The sequence below is a fragment of the Canis lupus genome, chromosome 1 (genome assembly GCF_003254725.2).
Source record: "Canis lupus dingo isolate Sandy chromosome 1, ASM325472v2, whole genome shotgun sequence".
Classification (NCBI taxonomy): Eukaryota; Metazoa; Chordata; class Mammalia; order Carnivora; family Canidae; genus Canis; species Canis lupus.
Genome location: NC_064243.1, coordinates 2982846 through 2999070, shown reverse-complemented (window position 1 = coordinate 2999070; position 16225 = coordinate 2982846).

Here is a 16225-nt window from a genome sequence, read left to right as displayed (position 1 = left end):
GGCGCTGGGGTTTTGAAAGCTCCCCCGGCGGCTCTCGAGTGCAGCCAAGGTTGACAAACACTCCTCCAGAGCCATGCTGTTCAAAAGAACTTTCTGCAGGGATGAGAAGTCCCTAGGCACCGACTGCCAGGGGAGCCAACCTTGTGGCCCCTGAGCACTGGCAATGTGACTAGTGCAACTGCTGCGGGGCAGAGTGTTACATTCGATTGAATTTTGATTCATTTAAGCCTAAATAGCTACATGTCGCTGGTGGCAACTGCCCTGGACATTAAGTCCTAGAGCTGCAGGGAAATGTCAGACTTTCCCTGTAACTGAATCGAAAATGCAAAGGCCTCACTGAGTTACAGATTTAAGGAGATAGGAAAGAACATATTGAAGAGTTCTGGGATTATTTTTAAATCCACATTTGGTGATAAGTTGATAAAAACTGTGTGGGGCCCTAGACCTCCCTGCTAGCTCCTCCCATCAGACCCAAATTCCTGGCAGCAGCCTTTCTGGCTTCTGAGAATGCACAAGGATCACAAGGGTCAGTATTTAAAAATGAGTTTCCTGAGCTCTACCCCCGGAGGCTTGGATCCAGCAGGTCTGGGCTGGGACCCCAGAAACTGCAATTTGGCGAACATGCTGGGTGTGATGCCACAGGTTCCGGGATCCCTGGCAACTGGTGAGGGTAAGTCTAACCCTGTCATTTTCCAAACAAGACATGGAAGTGATTTAGAGTTCATTTGTCCATCTCAAGAAGCTGGAGTCACCACTCCTGAGTGTAAAACCCTTGATTTGGGAAGGATCTTTGTAACTCTTTCATGAGTTCGACAAACTTTAGCAGTCGTGCTGTTTGTCAGGTTGTGCTAGGCCATGGGAGCAGTTGGTGACGAGATGTAGCCCCAAACTTCAACTGCAATCATGAACACACTGTGTTGCTCTGTAGTGAACATCGTGGCTACTTAAGATGTGCTACCCCAGAGGTGGTTGCTGCAGGTTCCAACCAGGGCCTGACTTACCCTCCCTCCCACACCCTGCATACGTGCACACAGACACACACACATGCACACAGGGTCTCATTTAGTTAGTAGCTGTAGCTGTGAACTATTTGTGGGCTTGGCCTTCAGTTCTAGCTTACAGAAACCCTTTGCCCAAAACATGTGGCCCCATTACTGACCACTGCTTCTTTTAATAATAGAAGTTGCCATTTATTTAGGGCTTCCTGTGTGTTAGGCAATTCACGCACATTACACACAGTGAGCCCGTGTGGTCTGTTGTTCAAGCTGAAACACTATGAGTCAATTGGGGACAGTATCAAAATTACATCAGGGCAACAGGGCCTGCCGGGGGAAGCTGGTATATCCTGTTGCACTCCTTCCAGGGGCATCGGGGCCAGGAGGTGATGCAGCCGGGGAGAGGCCAAGACCCCTGTTCAGGCGTGTGTGACTCTGAACTGGGTTGAAGAGTGTCCCCTTAAGTTCATCCCCTCAAAACCTCAGAATGTGGTCTTATTTGAAATAGGGTGTTTGAAGAGGTGATTACTCAAAATAAGTCATACTGGATTAGGGGGCGGCCCTACATCCAATGACCAGTGTTCTTTTTTTTAAAGATTTTATTTATTTATTTTGAGAGGTGGGGGAGGGGGAGAGGGAGAGGGAGAGAGAGAGAGAATCCACAAGCAGACTCCCTGCTGAGCATGGAGCCTGATGTGGGCTTGATCTCACAACCCTGAGATCATGACCCTGAGGTCATGACCTGAGCTGAAACCAAGAATCAGATGCTTAGCCACCCAGGTGCCCCCAACGACCAGTGTTCTTATAAATAGGGAAGGAGAGAGCCAGAGATCCTGAGAGAAGGCCAGGTAGTGATAGCAGCTGGAACAGGAGATGCGTCTATAAGCCCGGGGATACCAGGGTTTGCCCCATAGCCACCAGGAGCCTGGAGAGAGAACATACCCTCCTTTAGGGTTTTAGAAGGAACCAGTGCTGTTGACACCTTGATTTTGGACTCCTGGCCTCTGGGGCTGCGAGAGAATAAATGTCTGCTGTCTTAAGTCATGCAGGGTGTGGTATTTTGTTACAGCAGCCACAGGAGACTGATACAGACAGTAAAGGCCAATCACCCATCCTCCATACTATCTGGGTACAACTGACGCACAGAAGTGTGGGTTTGGGGGCCTGGTAACTCGAATGTAAGCCCCGACCTTGTCATTTACTTTTTATGTCAACTTTAGTAAATGATTTCACTCTTGCAGATTCCCTTTGCCTGTTTGTACAATGGGGATGGTAATTACATCCACCTTGTAAACAAGGAGGATTGTGATTATCCTCTTTTTTGCTTCCATACATATCCATTTTACATGGAGCTTTTCCAGGTGCTGGGAACACAGAAATCAAGAAGTTAAACATGAGGGTCAGCAATTCATCTCCTAGATCTATACCTATCTTGACTTCAGTTGAAGGCGTGTCCACACAAAAGCGTGTCCAGATATTCATAGTGGCATTGTTCATAATAACCAAAATCAAAATAGCCCAAATGTCCAGCCGCTGAAGACCACGTGAATAGATGTGGTATATCCATACACTGGAATGGTGTTTGGCCATAAGAGGCATAAAGTACTGATCTGTGCCTCAAAAACAGTAAGTGAACTGGCCATCACGGAAGGAAGATGGGGGCAGGACAGGGCTCCCAGGCACTGCCATGCAAGCAGAGCTCCTCTCTCCAGCAGCCCCTCAGCTCTGCTCTGAAGGTCTTTGTCAGGCTCACTCAGATCATCCCAGACAAACATCTGTACATCAAGTCAGCCTCAAGGGCTTCTGTTTCTTCTATGGGGTCTGTCCCCAGCGGCACTTGGTCCCGCTTGAGTACCTGAGGACGGTAGCCTGGCTTAGTGGTGTGTCCAAAAGCCATCCAGAGCCACTCAAGCTTTATTCTTCTATTGTGTGTTTGCTTCCCATTCCTGAAACTCTGATGGATGCTTGTGGTTTAGGGATTTTAATGTGCAGCCAAGTCAGTGGGTCCTCCGGTGTGGAAACAGAGGTTTGCCAGCTGGCCATTTCCCATTTCTTGTGTGACTGAAACAAAGGGGAAAATGGAAGAAATTGTTGTTGGCAGTTGATAAGAGACACAAGGGTAATATGACCCTTGTGAAAATTTTATAAGTCACCTTGACTGGGCCATGGAGCCCAGATCTGTGAGCAACCAGATGGATGTTTCTGTGAGGGTGTGTTGAGACGAGGTTAATATTTAAATCAGTAGGCTTTGAGATTACCTTCCATAGTGTGGGCAGGGGGGTCTTGTCCGATCAGTTGATGGCCTGAATACAATGAAGCCTGACCTCCTCTGAAAAAGGAAATCTGCCACAAAACAGCTTTCTGATTTGAGCCAAAACATCAGCAGTTCCCTGGGTCTATACCCTAATGGTCCACTCTATAAATGTTGGACTCGCCAACCTCCACAATTCTGTGCCCCGATACTTTAAAATAGATCTATCTATATATAGAACGTATAACCTATGTATCGATAAGATAGCCTTATCATTTCCATTTCTGTGAAGAATGCTAAAACAATCCTCTACTAATAGGACCAATAAGCCCTCAGATTCCTCAAGAGCAGATATCTGGGAAGCCCCCATGTAGGCCATCTCGCCATTTGAGATGCTGGCTGAAGGCAAAACAAACACGACAGTAGAAAGACGTCATAAGCATCAGCTTTGGCCTCGCATAAAGCAGCTGCATAAATTGTGACTGTAGCCTCTGTGGATGTTTCCTTTCTTGATGTCACAGAGATGTGTGTGATCTAATAAATCCACGGTCCTTCCTCTGTCCCCTCGGTCGCTGTGTTGGCCAGTACTGACCACGGTGCAGTCCGCAGGTGTCAGAACAGCGGGGGTGCACCCGAGTGGGACCTGAGGATGAAGCAGCAGCATCCCAGTGTCGAGGGCCCCACGGTGGGCCACCGTTGGGGCTTTGGGCTGTCGCCTGCTGGGGAGGGAGTGAGTGCATTTTTTGCTTGGAATAAGGAGAATGGCACTGTGTTATAGTTGTTTTTACTCTTGGAAATGGATGTCAGGGGCAGAGACTGTGTGTGTGTGTGTGTGTGTGTGTGTGCGCGCGCGCACACGCGCGCACACACATGCATGTGTAAATCCAGTGAGGCCAACAGAGTAGATTCAATGGGCATTCATCATTCCCTTGTGTCTTGGCAGAAGGCCCAAGGTGGGCTGTGTCAGTGGGTCCAGGGACATGCAGTGACCCTGCCTCTCTCTGCTCCTTGAGACCTAAACGTGGATACCTGAAGAGGCTCCCGTGCAGAGCCTGGACTCATTGACAGGAAGTGACACTGGGAGTCTGCTCACAGTCACTGCATTGTTGTCCAGTGCTAGAATCTCTGCCAGACTTTTCATGCAAAGAGAGAGCCATGCTGCTTCCTGCTCTTTGACCTTCCAGAATTCCAGAGTTCCTGGCAGCCCTCTGTGTCCTGAGTCGGTTCTGTGACCTTCCCCCTCCCCTTGAAATCATGCAGTGAATTTCTCATGCTGAGTCAGCCGGAGATGCCCAGAGGTGGCTTTGGCTGCAGCCAGAGTGCTGGTGGTCCCAAGGCGGAAGCACCCAGGCTCCAGAGCAAGGTGGTTTGACCACAAGGGAAGGCAGCCTGGAGAAGGTGTGTGCCTCCTTCCTGGAAATGATCTGGCTCTTCTACTTCCAAGACAAAACCCAAAGAAATGTAGTGGTGGTTTATTTTACATCCTCGTTCTAAGGATTTGGGGTGCCCTTACCCCCCCAACTTGCTTTCTTCCTGTGCCAAGGGTGTGCCCAGTGGTACTGCTGCCCTTGCTGCCTATTCAAAACCTGCTCACCTGGACAACCAAAAGCTAGAAGGTGTCAGTAGAAGGATTGCCACTTACTAGAGTGCCCTCCTCTCAACGATACCAGAGAAATTACAAGAGTGTCATGATAAAAAGCAGTGCCTTTGGAGAAAACCAGCAAACAAGCATCTGCCATTGCATATTGTGCTAGAGTGCTGTCAGATCCCATTTTGCACACGAATCTTTATATTTGTTACTGCATCCAGTTAGGAATCGTACCTGCTCACCAGGGTTTTAAAACATGGAGAAGGTTCTCACATAGTAGGTGGCTTGGATTGTAGATTATAGCTGTCAAATGAAAGCCTCTCTTCCGTCCCAAATCTGTGCTCTTTGTCTTAGAACAGATCGCCAGACTTGGAGCTTGCTCATCCTCTCAACAGGGACTCATCAGAGGGAATAGGAAGGTATGGGAGGTGTAGGCTGCCCTCTCCCCCACGCTGGGGTTTGGGCCTGGATGAGGCCCTGGGGACTAAGTGTTTGTGAGTTTAAATAACTCTCTCTCTGTGAGTTGGAGAGAGAGGGAAGGGACGTTGTAGGATAGTCTCTAATGTGAGCTTGTGTTCCAGGAAAATCATACAAAGGAAGAAAGTGAAAATAGATCATTTACTTTATCTTGTACAATTTTTGCCAACTCATTCTGTTGAAAAATTTAAAAAATTCTTATTGTCATCCTGGTTCACAATTACTTAATTTTAATAGAAACTCACATATTTGATAATTGGATAATTAAGCCACTGGTCTTGGCTCTGCTCATTATTGTTGATCATAATCATTAGGGTTTGAAATAATTTATAATCCTATCATACAAAACAGTAGAGAGTGTACCCCCGACCCAAGCAAGTTATTTTCTGTGAAGCTAGAAGTGAACACCCCTGTTTGGCAGGGGCAAAGGCTGGGTCAGCCTTCCTGGACAATGGGAAAAATCAAGGATCTCAGGTAGAGGGAAAAAAACCCAAAGCCAATCAAAACTATGCCTCATAAACACAAAAGAAGAGATTTGAAAGAACACACAGATAGAAGGAATAATATTACAAATATGCTCAGATCAGCTGCTCAGCTTAAGCATTAGAATGGACCAGTATTGCTGAGACCTTTATACATCTTCCCGATGTCACCCCTCCTTCTCCTGGAGATCACTGCATCCTAACTGTGTGCTCATTATTTACTTAATTATGTCCTTAGAAGGAATAATATTACAAATATGCTCAGATCAGCTGCTCAGCTTAAGCATTAGAATGGACCAGTATTGCTGAGACCTTTATACATCTTCCCGATGTCACCCCTCCTTCTCCTGGAGATCACTGCATCCTAACTGTGTGCTCATTATTTACTTAATTATGTCCTTCACGTTTTCCCCACGTAGCCATGTATACCTAAGCCATGTTTACACCACACACATTTGAAGTCTCCATAAGTGGGCCACTGTGGTAGGAAATCTACTTTTTGTTCAAGTTTGCTTGTGAAGTAACCCATGTGTGCTGATATTCAAGGCTCTAAGTCATTCATTTTCACAGTGATAGAGAATTCTGTTGCATGAATACATCATGATTTATTTACCCAGAGAGGATATGATATCTCTGTTTAAACTGCTCACACCTATTATATTATTTTAATATTATTTATGCATACATAACGATTATTCATATATTATAAACATTCTATGAATAGAGGCTCCAGTGCATAAAAGATTGGACTGTGGCTTGGTTAACTTCCTACATAGTTTCTTTGGAAACCAAAGATCTGAGAACCAACATTGTTGCCAGTCTCCTCCTCCAGCCTCATCACCCCTCCCTTAAAAAAAAAAAAAAAAAAAAAAAACTCTGTTCTTCAAATATTATTTCCTCCCAACTGTGACACTAACTAGATGTCAAAGCCTTCATGATATCAAATGATATCCTTTGACCTTTAAGTCAAATGTAATCCAACCTGAAGCTGAGTTTCCTTTGTTAGAACGATAATGCCACTTCTCCTGTCTTTTCTCTCACTGTCCCTTGACTTCAGTTATTAAAACCACACCACACTCCCCGTGCTCATTCGTGAAATGGCAGTGCCCTTCCCAACGTGGCTCCTTTCGGGGGAGCCTGTGAGGATGGTTTCAGAGCACTTGGTGATGAACAGTACATTCTATAAATGAGTATTGAAAATAATCAAGACATCCACGGATCCAAACAGGCCCCAGAAAAACCATAGCAACAAATGAACAATAATTGCTGCGTTACCGGCTACTTCCCCAGCTACGCTCTCCTGCAATCAAAGCTCATGCAGTGTCTGCGGGAGGAGCCTGGGTCAGGCCTGGCTGCCACCATCCGTGACCATGGTGTGCAGAGCCTTGCAGGGTGGGGGGCTTGGCTGCTGGGCCCAGGAGGAAATGTGAGTGTGCACTCTCCTTTCCATCCTCTGGGCTTCCTGCCCACTCATTCCCAGCCATCTCCTCAATACAGGCTGAGTTGTGGTACTTTGGGGCACCCTGTACCCCAAGTCAGTTCATCAATTCACCCAAAATTTTCTTAAGAAACTGCCTGTTGCTCCAGTGTTCTTATCTGGGTGGACACACAGCAGCAACCATTGCAGCCCGTGAGGCTGTGAGTGTGGCAGTGACATTGTCCATCTCCCTCCAAGGCCACAGTCAAGAATGCAGAGGAGGGCTGTGGTTCCCTTGGGCTTGGGGAGTCTGTAAAAGCCAAAAAAAAAAAAAAAAAAATGACATGTCCCAAGTTACTTTTGGAAATGGACACAAAGGAGATGTGACCCAGCCCTGTTTCCTTAGGGTACAGAGGTGGGAAATGACTCCCAGGCCATTGGATTTGACCATGATGGGAAGCGTGACTGTCAATAATAATCCCAGGAACACTTGGGAAAATGCCAGTGTGAGAAGGAAAGATGTTTTCTAGGGAAATGCCTTGGCATTCCCCACCTTGACGATGTCGCCACTGGCTTGATGCTCCCAGGTCAGGGGATGTCTTCTCCAAGGGTGAGAAGATAGCCAGGGTGCAGCTGCTGAGGATGGCAGATTGTTCCCTCTGGGTTGTCCGAGGGGTGTCCTTCTGGAACAGAAGTGGATGCAAGAGCACTGGTGAGGGCCTTCCTTGTTGCTCCAGTCTCCTTAGAGGTTGGTGGCCGACTTACTGACACTTCTGTAGGTAAAAGCTCTCCTTGTTTCCTGAGTCGGCCAGAATAATTGCCTTCATTAAGGTCTAGATATTTGAGAACTAATTCCTATGCACTGAGTGATTTTAGAGCTTTCTTTTTTTTCCCTTTGCCATCTTTGAAAGGTAATCTGGATGCTTGGGCTTCTCAAACTCAGTTTGTTTCCATGGTTACAAAACACTGTGCTCTTCCTGACCCACAATGCATCAGGAGGGGCACGCTGGCTGCCCGGTAGTGGCTATATCATTTTCCAAATTTGTAGACCTCTTTAACACTATCCAAACATTAGAAAGGTGGGTGCCCTCCTGCGTGTATGCTGGCTGGCAATTCTAATTTGATTCAGGTATTCGCAGGGAGCAAGGTAAAGGATATTTGTGCTATAAATTACAAATATTGAAGCATTATCCCCTAATAAATGGAACTATTGAGGGAAAGGATTGGGAGGCAGAGAGTGTCAGCAATTGCCACGATGCCCTGGGGGAGTTTGCTCTTGGCCAGGCTGAGTCCATTAGCCCACCTCTGTCCTCGGAGAGGGAAGCCTGTCAGGGAGGCCCTGTGCTCTGATGGGCAAGGGCCAGGCAGCAGATCCAAAAGATGTGGATGGAAATCTTTTTCTTACAAGCCAAGGATAATTTATTCTCTCTTAACTGCAGTTGCCTTATCTGGGAAAGAAGTAACTCTCAGGGGTTTGCCGAGAGGATTAAATGAGATTAGTAGAGGATTTAGTACAGTACATATTATGCACTCAATAAATGATAATTGCTATTCTCGGCACTATTATTTTGAAAAGTCATCATTTCTTTGCTACAAACAGTGCAAAGTGTGCTGGTGTGCAGCACGAGTTTGGTGGGGATTTAGAACTGATGGTGGTGGTGGGTTAAAAATATAGAGCCTTTATTGTAGTTTTGGTTGCTTTGCTCCACTGGATGAGAGAGGCAGTGCAGCCTCATGGTTACAGGGGGTGGTCCTGGGTTCAAATCTTCACCTTGCCTCATAATTGCCTCATAATATTCTTGGGTGACTTATTCAACCTCTCCCCCTGTCTGGATTTCCTTCTTAGTCAGGAGGAGTTGATAATAATACACCTCTCAATGGGCTGTGAGAGCACTGAATGACCAAATTATTTGTGCCTGGTGGCACGTGGTGGTGCCTGGTGCCACCAGTGCCTGGTGGCAAGGGAACATAGAGCCTCACACTGAAGAGCAGGGGCCCTGTGACCCCAGCAGGAAACAGCCACATGCTCTGCATGCTGACATCCTTCTCATTCCCTTCTGGGAGCTACTTCTGTCCTGCCCGGTGGGTGAATTCTCAGGCTGGTCCTCATAACTCTTCCAATCACTCTTGAATGATACCAGAATCTTAGTTACTTCTCGAAGCAATAACGGCCTTATTTCAGAAACCAAAGTGCCCAGTCCCATACGATAATGTACCAAACTTTGCTTAAAATTAACGGGCTTCTCTTCCCCCAGGTTAGACTGATGTGAGAGTCAATCTGTAGCTTTTGCTGAGAAGGTGGATGAGGGGCAAGAATCATGCAAATGACTTGTAGCACATCCCCTTGAAGCACCCACGGGCCGTGCTCCCTGTGTGGACCATGGGTGTAGCCGAGCCCTCTTGTCCTGAGGTGTTGGCTGAAACTGATGGAGGGAGAATCCCATCCTTACCGTCATCCTCCCTGCAACAAGTATGGCATTAGGACTAGGAAAATATATTTTCCTTAAATGATAAATCCTGAATTTCACCTCTTCTATTGGGAGCTGAATCGAATGAGACATATAAAAAATCTAATTTTCAGTTACCGTACACATCGATTCCTATTCTGATACCGGGGTGCCAGATTTAGCAAATAAAAATAGAGGACACCTGGTAAAATTTAAAGTTTGAATAAACAACAAATAATTTTTAGTATAAGTATCTCCCATGCAATATTTGAGGCATAGTTGTGTAAAATATCATTCATTATCTGAATTTTTTGTTGTCATTTATCTGAAATTTAAATGTAACTGGTTGTCCTACATTTTATCTGGTGAGCCTGTTCCAGTAATTCTTTTATCTGCAATAGTGTGAATTTTCAAGACTGCATCAATTGGGACGTTTTGGTCACAAATAACAGAATACCCAGGTCTAAGTGTTTTAAGCAGGGAGAAATTGTTACTGTCCCGCGGAATAAGAAATCAAGAAGGGGTGGCTCATGGTTGGGTAGACACATAGCTTGGCAATGCCCGGTTCTGGGTCCTCCCTCTGCAGTTCTCTTGGCCTCCCTTCACCAGTCACAAGCAGCTCCAATGACGTCTTCCCACATGACATCCCAGGGCAAGAATGGGTATTACTCCACCCTGGACAGCCCCTTTCTAATTACATTTTTTGTATTGAGATCATTAAAATCCCCCATGCAGTTACGGGGAATAATACAGAAAGGGTGTAGGCACTTTTTACCTAGTTTCTTTTCCCAGTGTAGCCACTTGCCAAACTGTGGTACAACATCCCAACCAGGATGTTGACATGGATACAATCCCCCAGTAGCCTGACTCCCCAGGGTTGCCTGTACTGACACATAACAACAACCTCACAATCTGTCATTGCGCGTGTCAAGGAATGACCAGCAGCCCCCACACCAGGTTGTGACTCTGTTCCCCGGTACATAGGACTCTGGGTTCCTTGAGGGGGACGTGGTGTCTCCAGGGCCTGGCTCACCAAAGATACTCAAGACATGCTTTTTCATCGGTGAATGAAGAAATGAGCAGAATACCCTCAGTGCTGCAGAGCTGTCACTTTGTAGATGGAAGAAGGTGGCCCTGGGGCCAAGGAGTGCCTCTACTGCGTGCTCTTCCTGACGGGCCCCTCACACATTCCACTCATCTCTGTCTGTCTGGGACTCAACTGACCCAGAGCGGGGCAAAAGGTGGTAGTCAGGAGGGTGGACTGTGGCCTCATAGGGTCCACCTGCTGTGTGATGTCAGGCAAGTTCTTCACTTCTTGGAGCTTCACAGTCCCGATCTATGAAGTGGAGGGCAGCCACCGTGTAGGGCAAGAGGAAGGCCTGAGAGGCAGCACTCAGCAACCTCTTGCTGCTGCCACACCCCCTGAGACACTCCCCCAGGAAGGCTCAGCTTTGGTCCACTTGTGTGTCAGGGACTTAGGCTATGCAGGTTCACCCTTTGCCAGGGGTTCGGCAGCCACAGGTTGAGGGGATGAAGCAGCTAAAGGAACGAGGGAGGTTTGGAGTCTGCTGGGCAGCCTTTCCATGGGCTTCTCCCCTGGGAGGACATGTCTCCTTGGTCCTATTGCTTCCACAACCTGCCTCTTCCCTCTATCTTCCCTCAAGTTGTTGCCTGCAAGGAGACATGGATCTCCACTATTTGAAACCACCCAATTAATGGAGAATGTTGGAATCTACTCAGCACTAAATCTACTTTTATAGCTTCTTAATATCTTTCATCTAGTGTCTCCAACTTCTTTAAAATGAAAAGAATCTCAGTGTTGACCAGTGGCATCAGTAACTAGCAAGGACTTTCTTTGAGAAGACATGGTCACGTGCCATCCATAAATTATGTTTTTTAAGCCTCCTTGCCCATAATACCTGAGTAAAATCTGGGAATAAATGCTGTTATTCACATCAGATGTTGAAGTCCATGTTCCAGATAATGGGATAAATATCTTTAGTTTTTGAAGCAGAAAGGAGTTTTGGGTGTTTGGTCCTAATAGGAAAGACCCAACCATGTGGATAAGTCAATGTTTCCCCTTAAGGAGGACCTGTCTCTGCTCTAAGTGACTTTCCACATATTCAGTCACTGAATCCACACAACAACCATAGTGTGGAGGGACTCTATCTCCATCCTACATTAAACTCTGTGATAGACAAGCTGCACCGCACACCTCACATCACAGCCAGGAGACGAGGGGCCAGGGTTTGAAAGACACATCCTGCTGTAGCATCTGCCTTGTGCTCTGGGGAGGCCCTGGGTCAGTCCCGGGCTGGCATGGAAAACCCCCGATGTGCAGTGAGATACTGACTGAGACACTCGTCACTAAAAGTGGGGATAAGTGTAACGTTCAATATTCATTTACCAATAGGACAGAAACACCTGAGTTTCAAAACACTAAAAAGTTTGGATATTGACAGGGCATAGCTTTTATCTAACTAATAATCTATACCTGGATGTCCAGGAAAAGACCCCTGATTATACCAGCACCATCTCCAGCTCCAAGCAAGGCATGATGATGCCCTATTTCTCCTAAATGTAGTCGATCCTTTAACATTCCTTTGGGAAAAATAAACTTTGTCTCCCTCATCTGCTTGCTCACAATAATATATTTTCAGAAGCAACTGATTATACATTGTGTGTAAAAGCAAACCATTTACTAAAACTTTGGGTGTGTGCTGCTACTGCAAAGGGATGTGTGCTGGGGTTTGGATTAGCTCTAGGAGTGCAGTTTTATAAGCACATGGGACTTCAGTGGTGTTCCTTGTAGTGTGGAGCACTCAGGATTTGTCCCGGATCCTTGCCACTATGGGCAGGAGAGGGACTGTCCCGAGACCTCTGTGTTGGACTCTCCTGCTCCTTAGACATCTCCTCACTTCCCTCTGCTTCTCTAAACACCACTGGGGGGCAGCCCCGGTGGCTCAGTGGTTTAGCACCGCCTTCAGCCCAGGGTGTGATCCTGGAGTCCCGGGATTGAGTCCCACGTCAGGCTCCCTGCATGGAGCCTGCTTCTCCCTCTGCCTGTGTCTCTGCCTCTCTCTCTCTCTCTCTCTCTCTCTCTCTCTGTCTCTCATGAATAAATAAATAGATAAAATCTTTAAAAAAATAAAAATAAACACCACTTGGTTCTCATTTTCAAATTAAACCAACGATACTCTGTGTTACAATTGAGTCGAGCACAAAGTCAATGTCACAGGATAGCACAGATCCACACGTGTGTATAAAAATGTGTGTCAACTGCTCTTCCATGTTCTAAATTTATGTCCTAAAATTAAGTAGGGGAAGGAATGTTTCATTTTTTATTCCAAAAGATTAAAAGTCTTACTCTTTTAATTTTTAAAAAAAGATTTATTTATTTATTCATGAGAGACAGAGGGAGGCAGAGATAGACAGAAGGAGAAGCAGGCTCCTCGTGGGGAGCTGATGTGGGACTTGATCCCAGATACCGGGATCACGACCTGAGCCAAAGGCAGGCACCCAACCGCTGAGCCACCAGGGCGTCCCAAAAGTCTTGCTCTTAAAAAAAAAAAAAATTAAGATTTATTTATTTATATTAGAGAGAGAGAGCATGAGTGTGCACACATATGAGAGCTGGGGTGGGGGGGGGGGCAGAGGGAAGAAAGAGAATCTCCAGTAGATTCCCGGCTGAGCGTGGAGCCCAATGCGGGGCTCGATCCCACGGCCCCCAGATCATGATCTGAATCCAAACCAACAGCTGGACACTCGACCAACCAGGCCACCCGGGCATCGTCCCAGATGTCTTACTCTAACTGCACCTCCCCTCACCACTCCCAGGACTTGGCCACCTGAGTCACCAGCCGTTCGTGTCATGGGAGTCGGGCTGGAAGGCCCGGGGAGCAGCCTCTGGGCGCTCGAAGGGCGAGGTCATGGCCCCGGGCCCCGAGGGAGCACAGCCTGGGAAACGTCCTCCCAGAGCCGAGGAGGAGGAGGAGCAGGGCAGCACAGGAACGGCGACCTCGGCGCTCGCCCGCTTCTGCCCGAGTCCTCACGGGGCCCTGCACCCCACACAGCCCACGGTTGCCCTCGGGCCGGGAGGCGGCCGCGGGCACCTGGGCCGAGCGCGGAGCCGGGCCGGGCGCACTGCTCGGGGCTGGCAGCGTCCTCCCCGCTCTTTGAAAAAACCACGTTGGAAACATGCATGGAAGCACCATTTATGACCGAGAGGCCATTGTGTTGCCCCCGTGTCCCCCCCGCCGTGGCCGGCTTCCGAGACGACCGGGCCTGGACAATTCGACGACCCTAGAAGCGTCCTCAAGTTAATGGGGAGCGGCCCGAGCCGGGGTGTCTGCCGGCGGCCGCCCGAGGAAGGCCGGGCCTCGCCGCGCCGCAGCGCCAGGGTCGGCTGGGGAAGGTCCCCCGGAAACCCGAAGCCATCAGCCAGGCGGCGCTAAGCCGAAGGGATCAAGGGCGGGCAGCGTCCTGGTGGCGGCTATGGATAGGACCCCCGTGAAGAAGAGGTGGACGAAGCCTTTTTGGTCAACTTGCCAGAGCATCCGGTTATACCCAGCTTCGGCGGGGCGCGTGACGGCTCTCCCGGGAAGACAGTTCAGCCGGCCACAGAGCGCAGGTGGCCCCGGACCACAGACCGCAGGTGGCCCCGGACCACAGACCGCAGGTGGCCCCCGGACCACAGAGCGCAGGTGGCCCCCGGACCACAGACCGCAGGTGGCCCCCGGACCACAGAGCGCAGGTGGCCCCCGGACCACAGACCGCAGGTGGCCCCCGGACCACAGACCGCAGGTGGCCCCGGACCACAGACCGCAGGTGGCCCCCGGACCACAGAGCGCAGGTGGCCCCCGGACCACAGACCGCAGGTGGCCCCGGACCACAGACCGCAGGTGGCCCCCGGACCACAGACCGCAGGTGGCCCCCGGACCACAGAGCGCAGGTGGCCCCCGGACCACAGACCGCAGGTGGCCCCCGGACCACAGAGCGCAGGTGGCCCCCGGACCACAGAGCGCAGGTGGCCCCCGGACCACAGACCGCAGGTGGCCCCGGACCACAGACCGCAGGTGGCCCCCGGACCACAGACCGCAGGTGGCCCCCGGACCACAGACCGCAGGTGGCCCCCGGACCACAGACCGCAGGTGGCCCCCGGACCACGCGGGGCGAAGGTCCTCCCTCCGGATGGTGAGGACCCCGGTCCCCGGGCTCCCCCGCAGGACCAAACGGTGGGAGTCGGAAGAGCAGCCCCGAGCCAGCTGGCCTGGCGGAGTCCGGGGCGCACACCCAGAGCCGTATTCGCCGGGAAGGCGAGAGTCAAGTGAAAAGCCAAGAAAGAGCTTAGGAAACCAGGCATCTGTTCTGTTGAACGTGGTGGGTCAGCCCGATGCGCTTATCTTTCTTTTACCCAAGTCTCTGCAGAGTGTTCGAAGGTGTTCTCATGACCACAGACAGGAAGGGGGAAGACAGCTGCGGGTGAGATACTCGGACAAGTGCGAGGAAGGCGGGGAGCAGACGGAGAAGTGCTGGACGACGGCCTGCGGCTGGCCGCGCGGATGGGAGCAGAGCCAGCTCGCCCCACAGAGACCCCAGGTAGGACCCCTTGCTCGCCAGGCAGCCGGTGAGGACCCTGGGGCCGATTCGACGGAGAAAATGAACAGGAGATGCTCTGGACGTGGCAAAGGCTGGCGTGGGGAGGGGGATCCTGCAGGAGACGCTGGAAAAGACCCTTTACTGTAGGAACCCCTCCGTCACCTGTTCCCAGCTGGTCAGTGGGGACCCTCCCCACCCCCACCCAGGCACAAGGAGAGATGATGCTCACCAGGACAACAAGAAGAGAGAGTTGATGAATTAAGATAAGAGTATGCACAATTTTATTGAAAAATGTGGAATCCCTGGTCAACGCCAAAGAAATAGCGGAAAGTGGGGGGTGCCTGCGGAGGACCAGAATTTAGATGCCCAAATAGAGTATTCCCTGTGTTAGTCAGAAGAACAGCAGAACCCAACTGAATATTAAAATTGCTTCCTCATAAAAGTGCTTCCACCCACTAGCCTGGGTGGCTCAGTGGTCAAACGTCTGCCATCAGCTCAAGTCGTGATGCCAGGGTCCTGGGATCGAGTCCCACATCAGGCACCCCGTGGGGAGCCTGCTTCTCCCTCTGCCTGTGTCTCTGTCTCTCTATGTCTCTCATGAATAAATAAATAAAATCTTAAAAAAAATAAAAATCTCTTCCTCATAATGTCACGATCAAAACGTAAGAACTATTAGTATTTTTCAAATCCATTAAATGGAGGCAAAAATAAAGGAAAATCCCATCCCCTAAAGAGGAAACCTAAAGAACAGTGATTTTTTTTTTTAATGTTTGACTTCATCATTTTTGCTGAAGGAAACTTCTGTGCACACCAAGCCTATGAGATGCACAGAGGAAGACAAAGTCATGGAGGAAAGCAAATCATGGCCTATCACTCTGGGCAGGATGCTCTTCTAGGGGAGTTGGGGCTGTGCTCTCTGGGCCACTTGGGGTGGTAGCAGCCATCGCAAGGGGAGGCAGGCCATCACGTG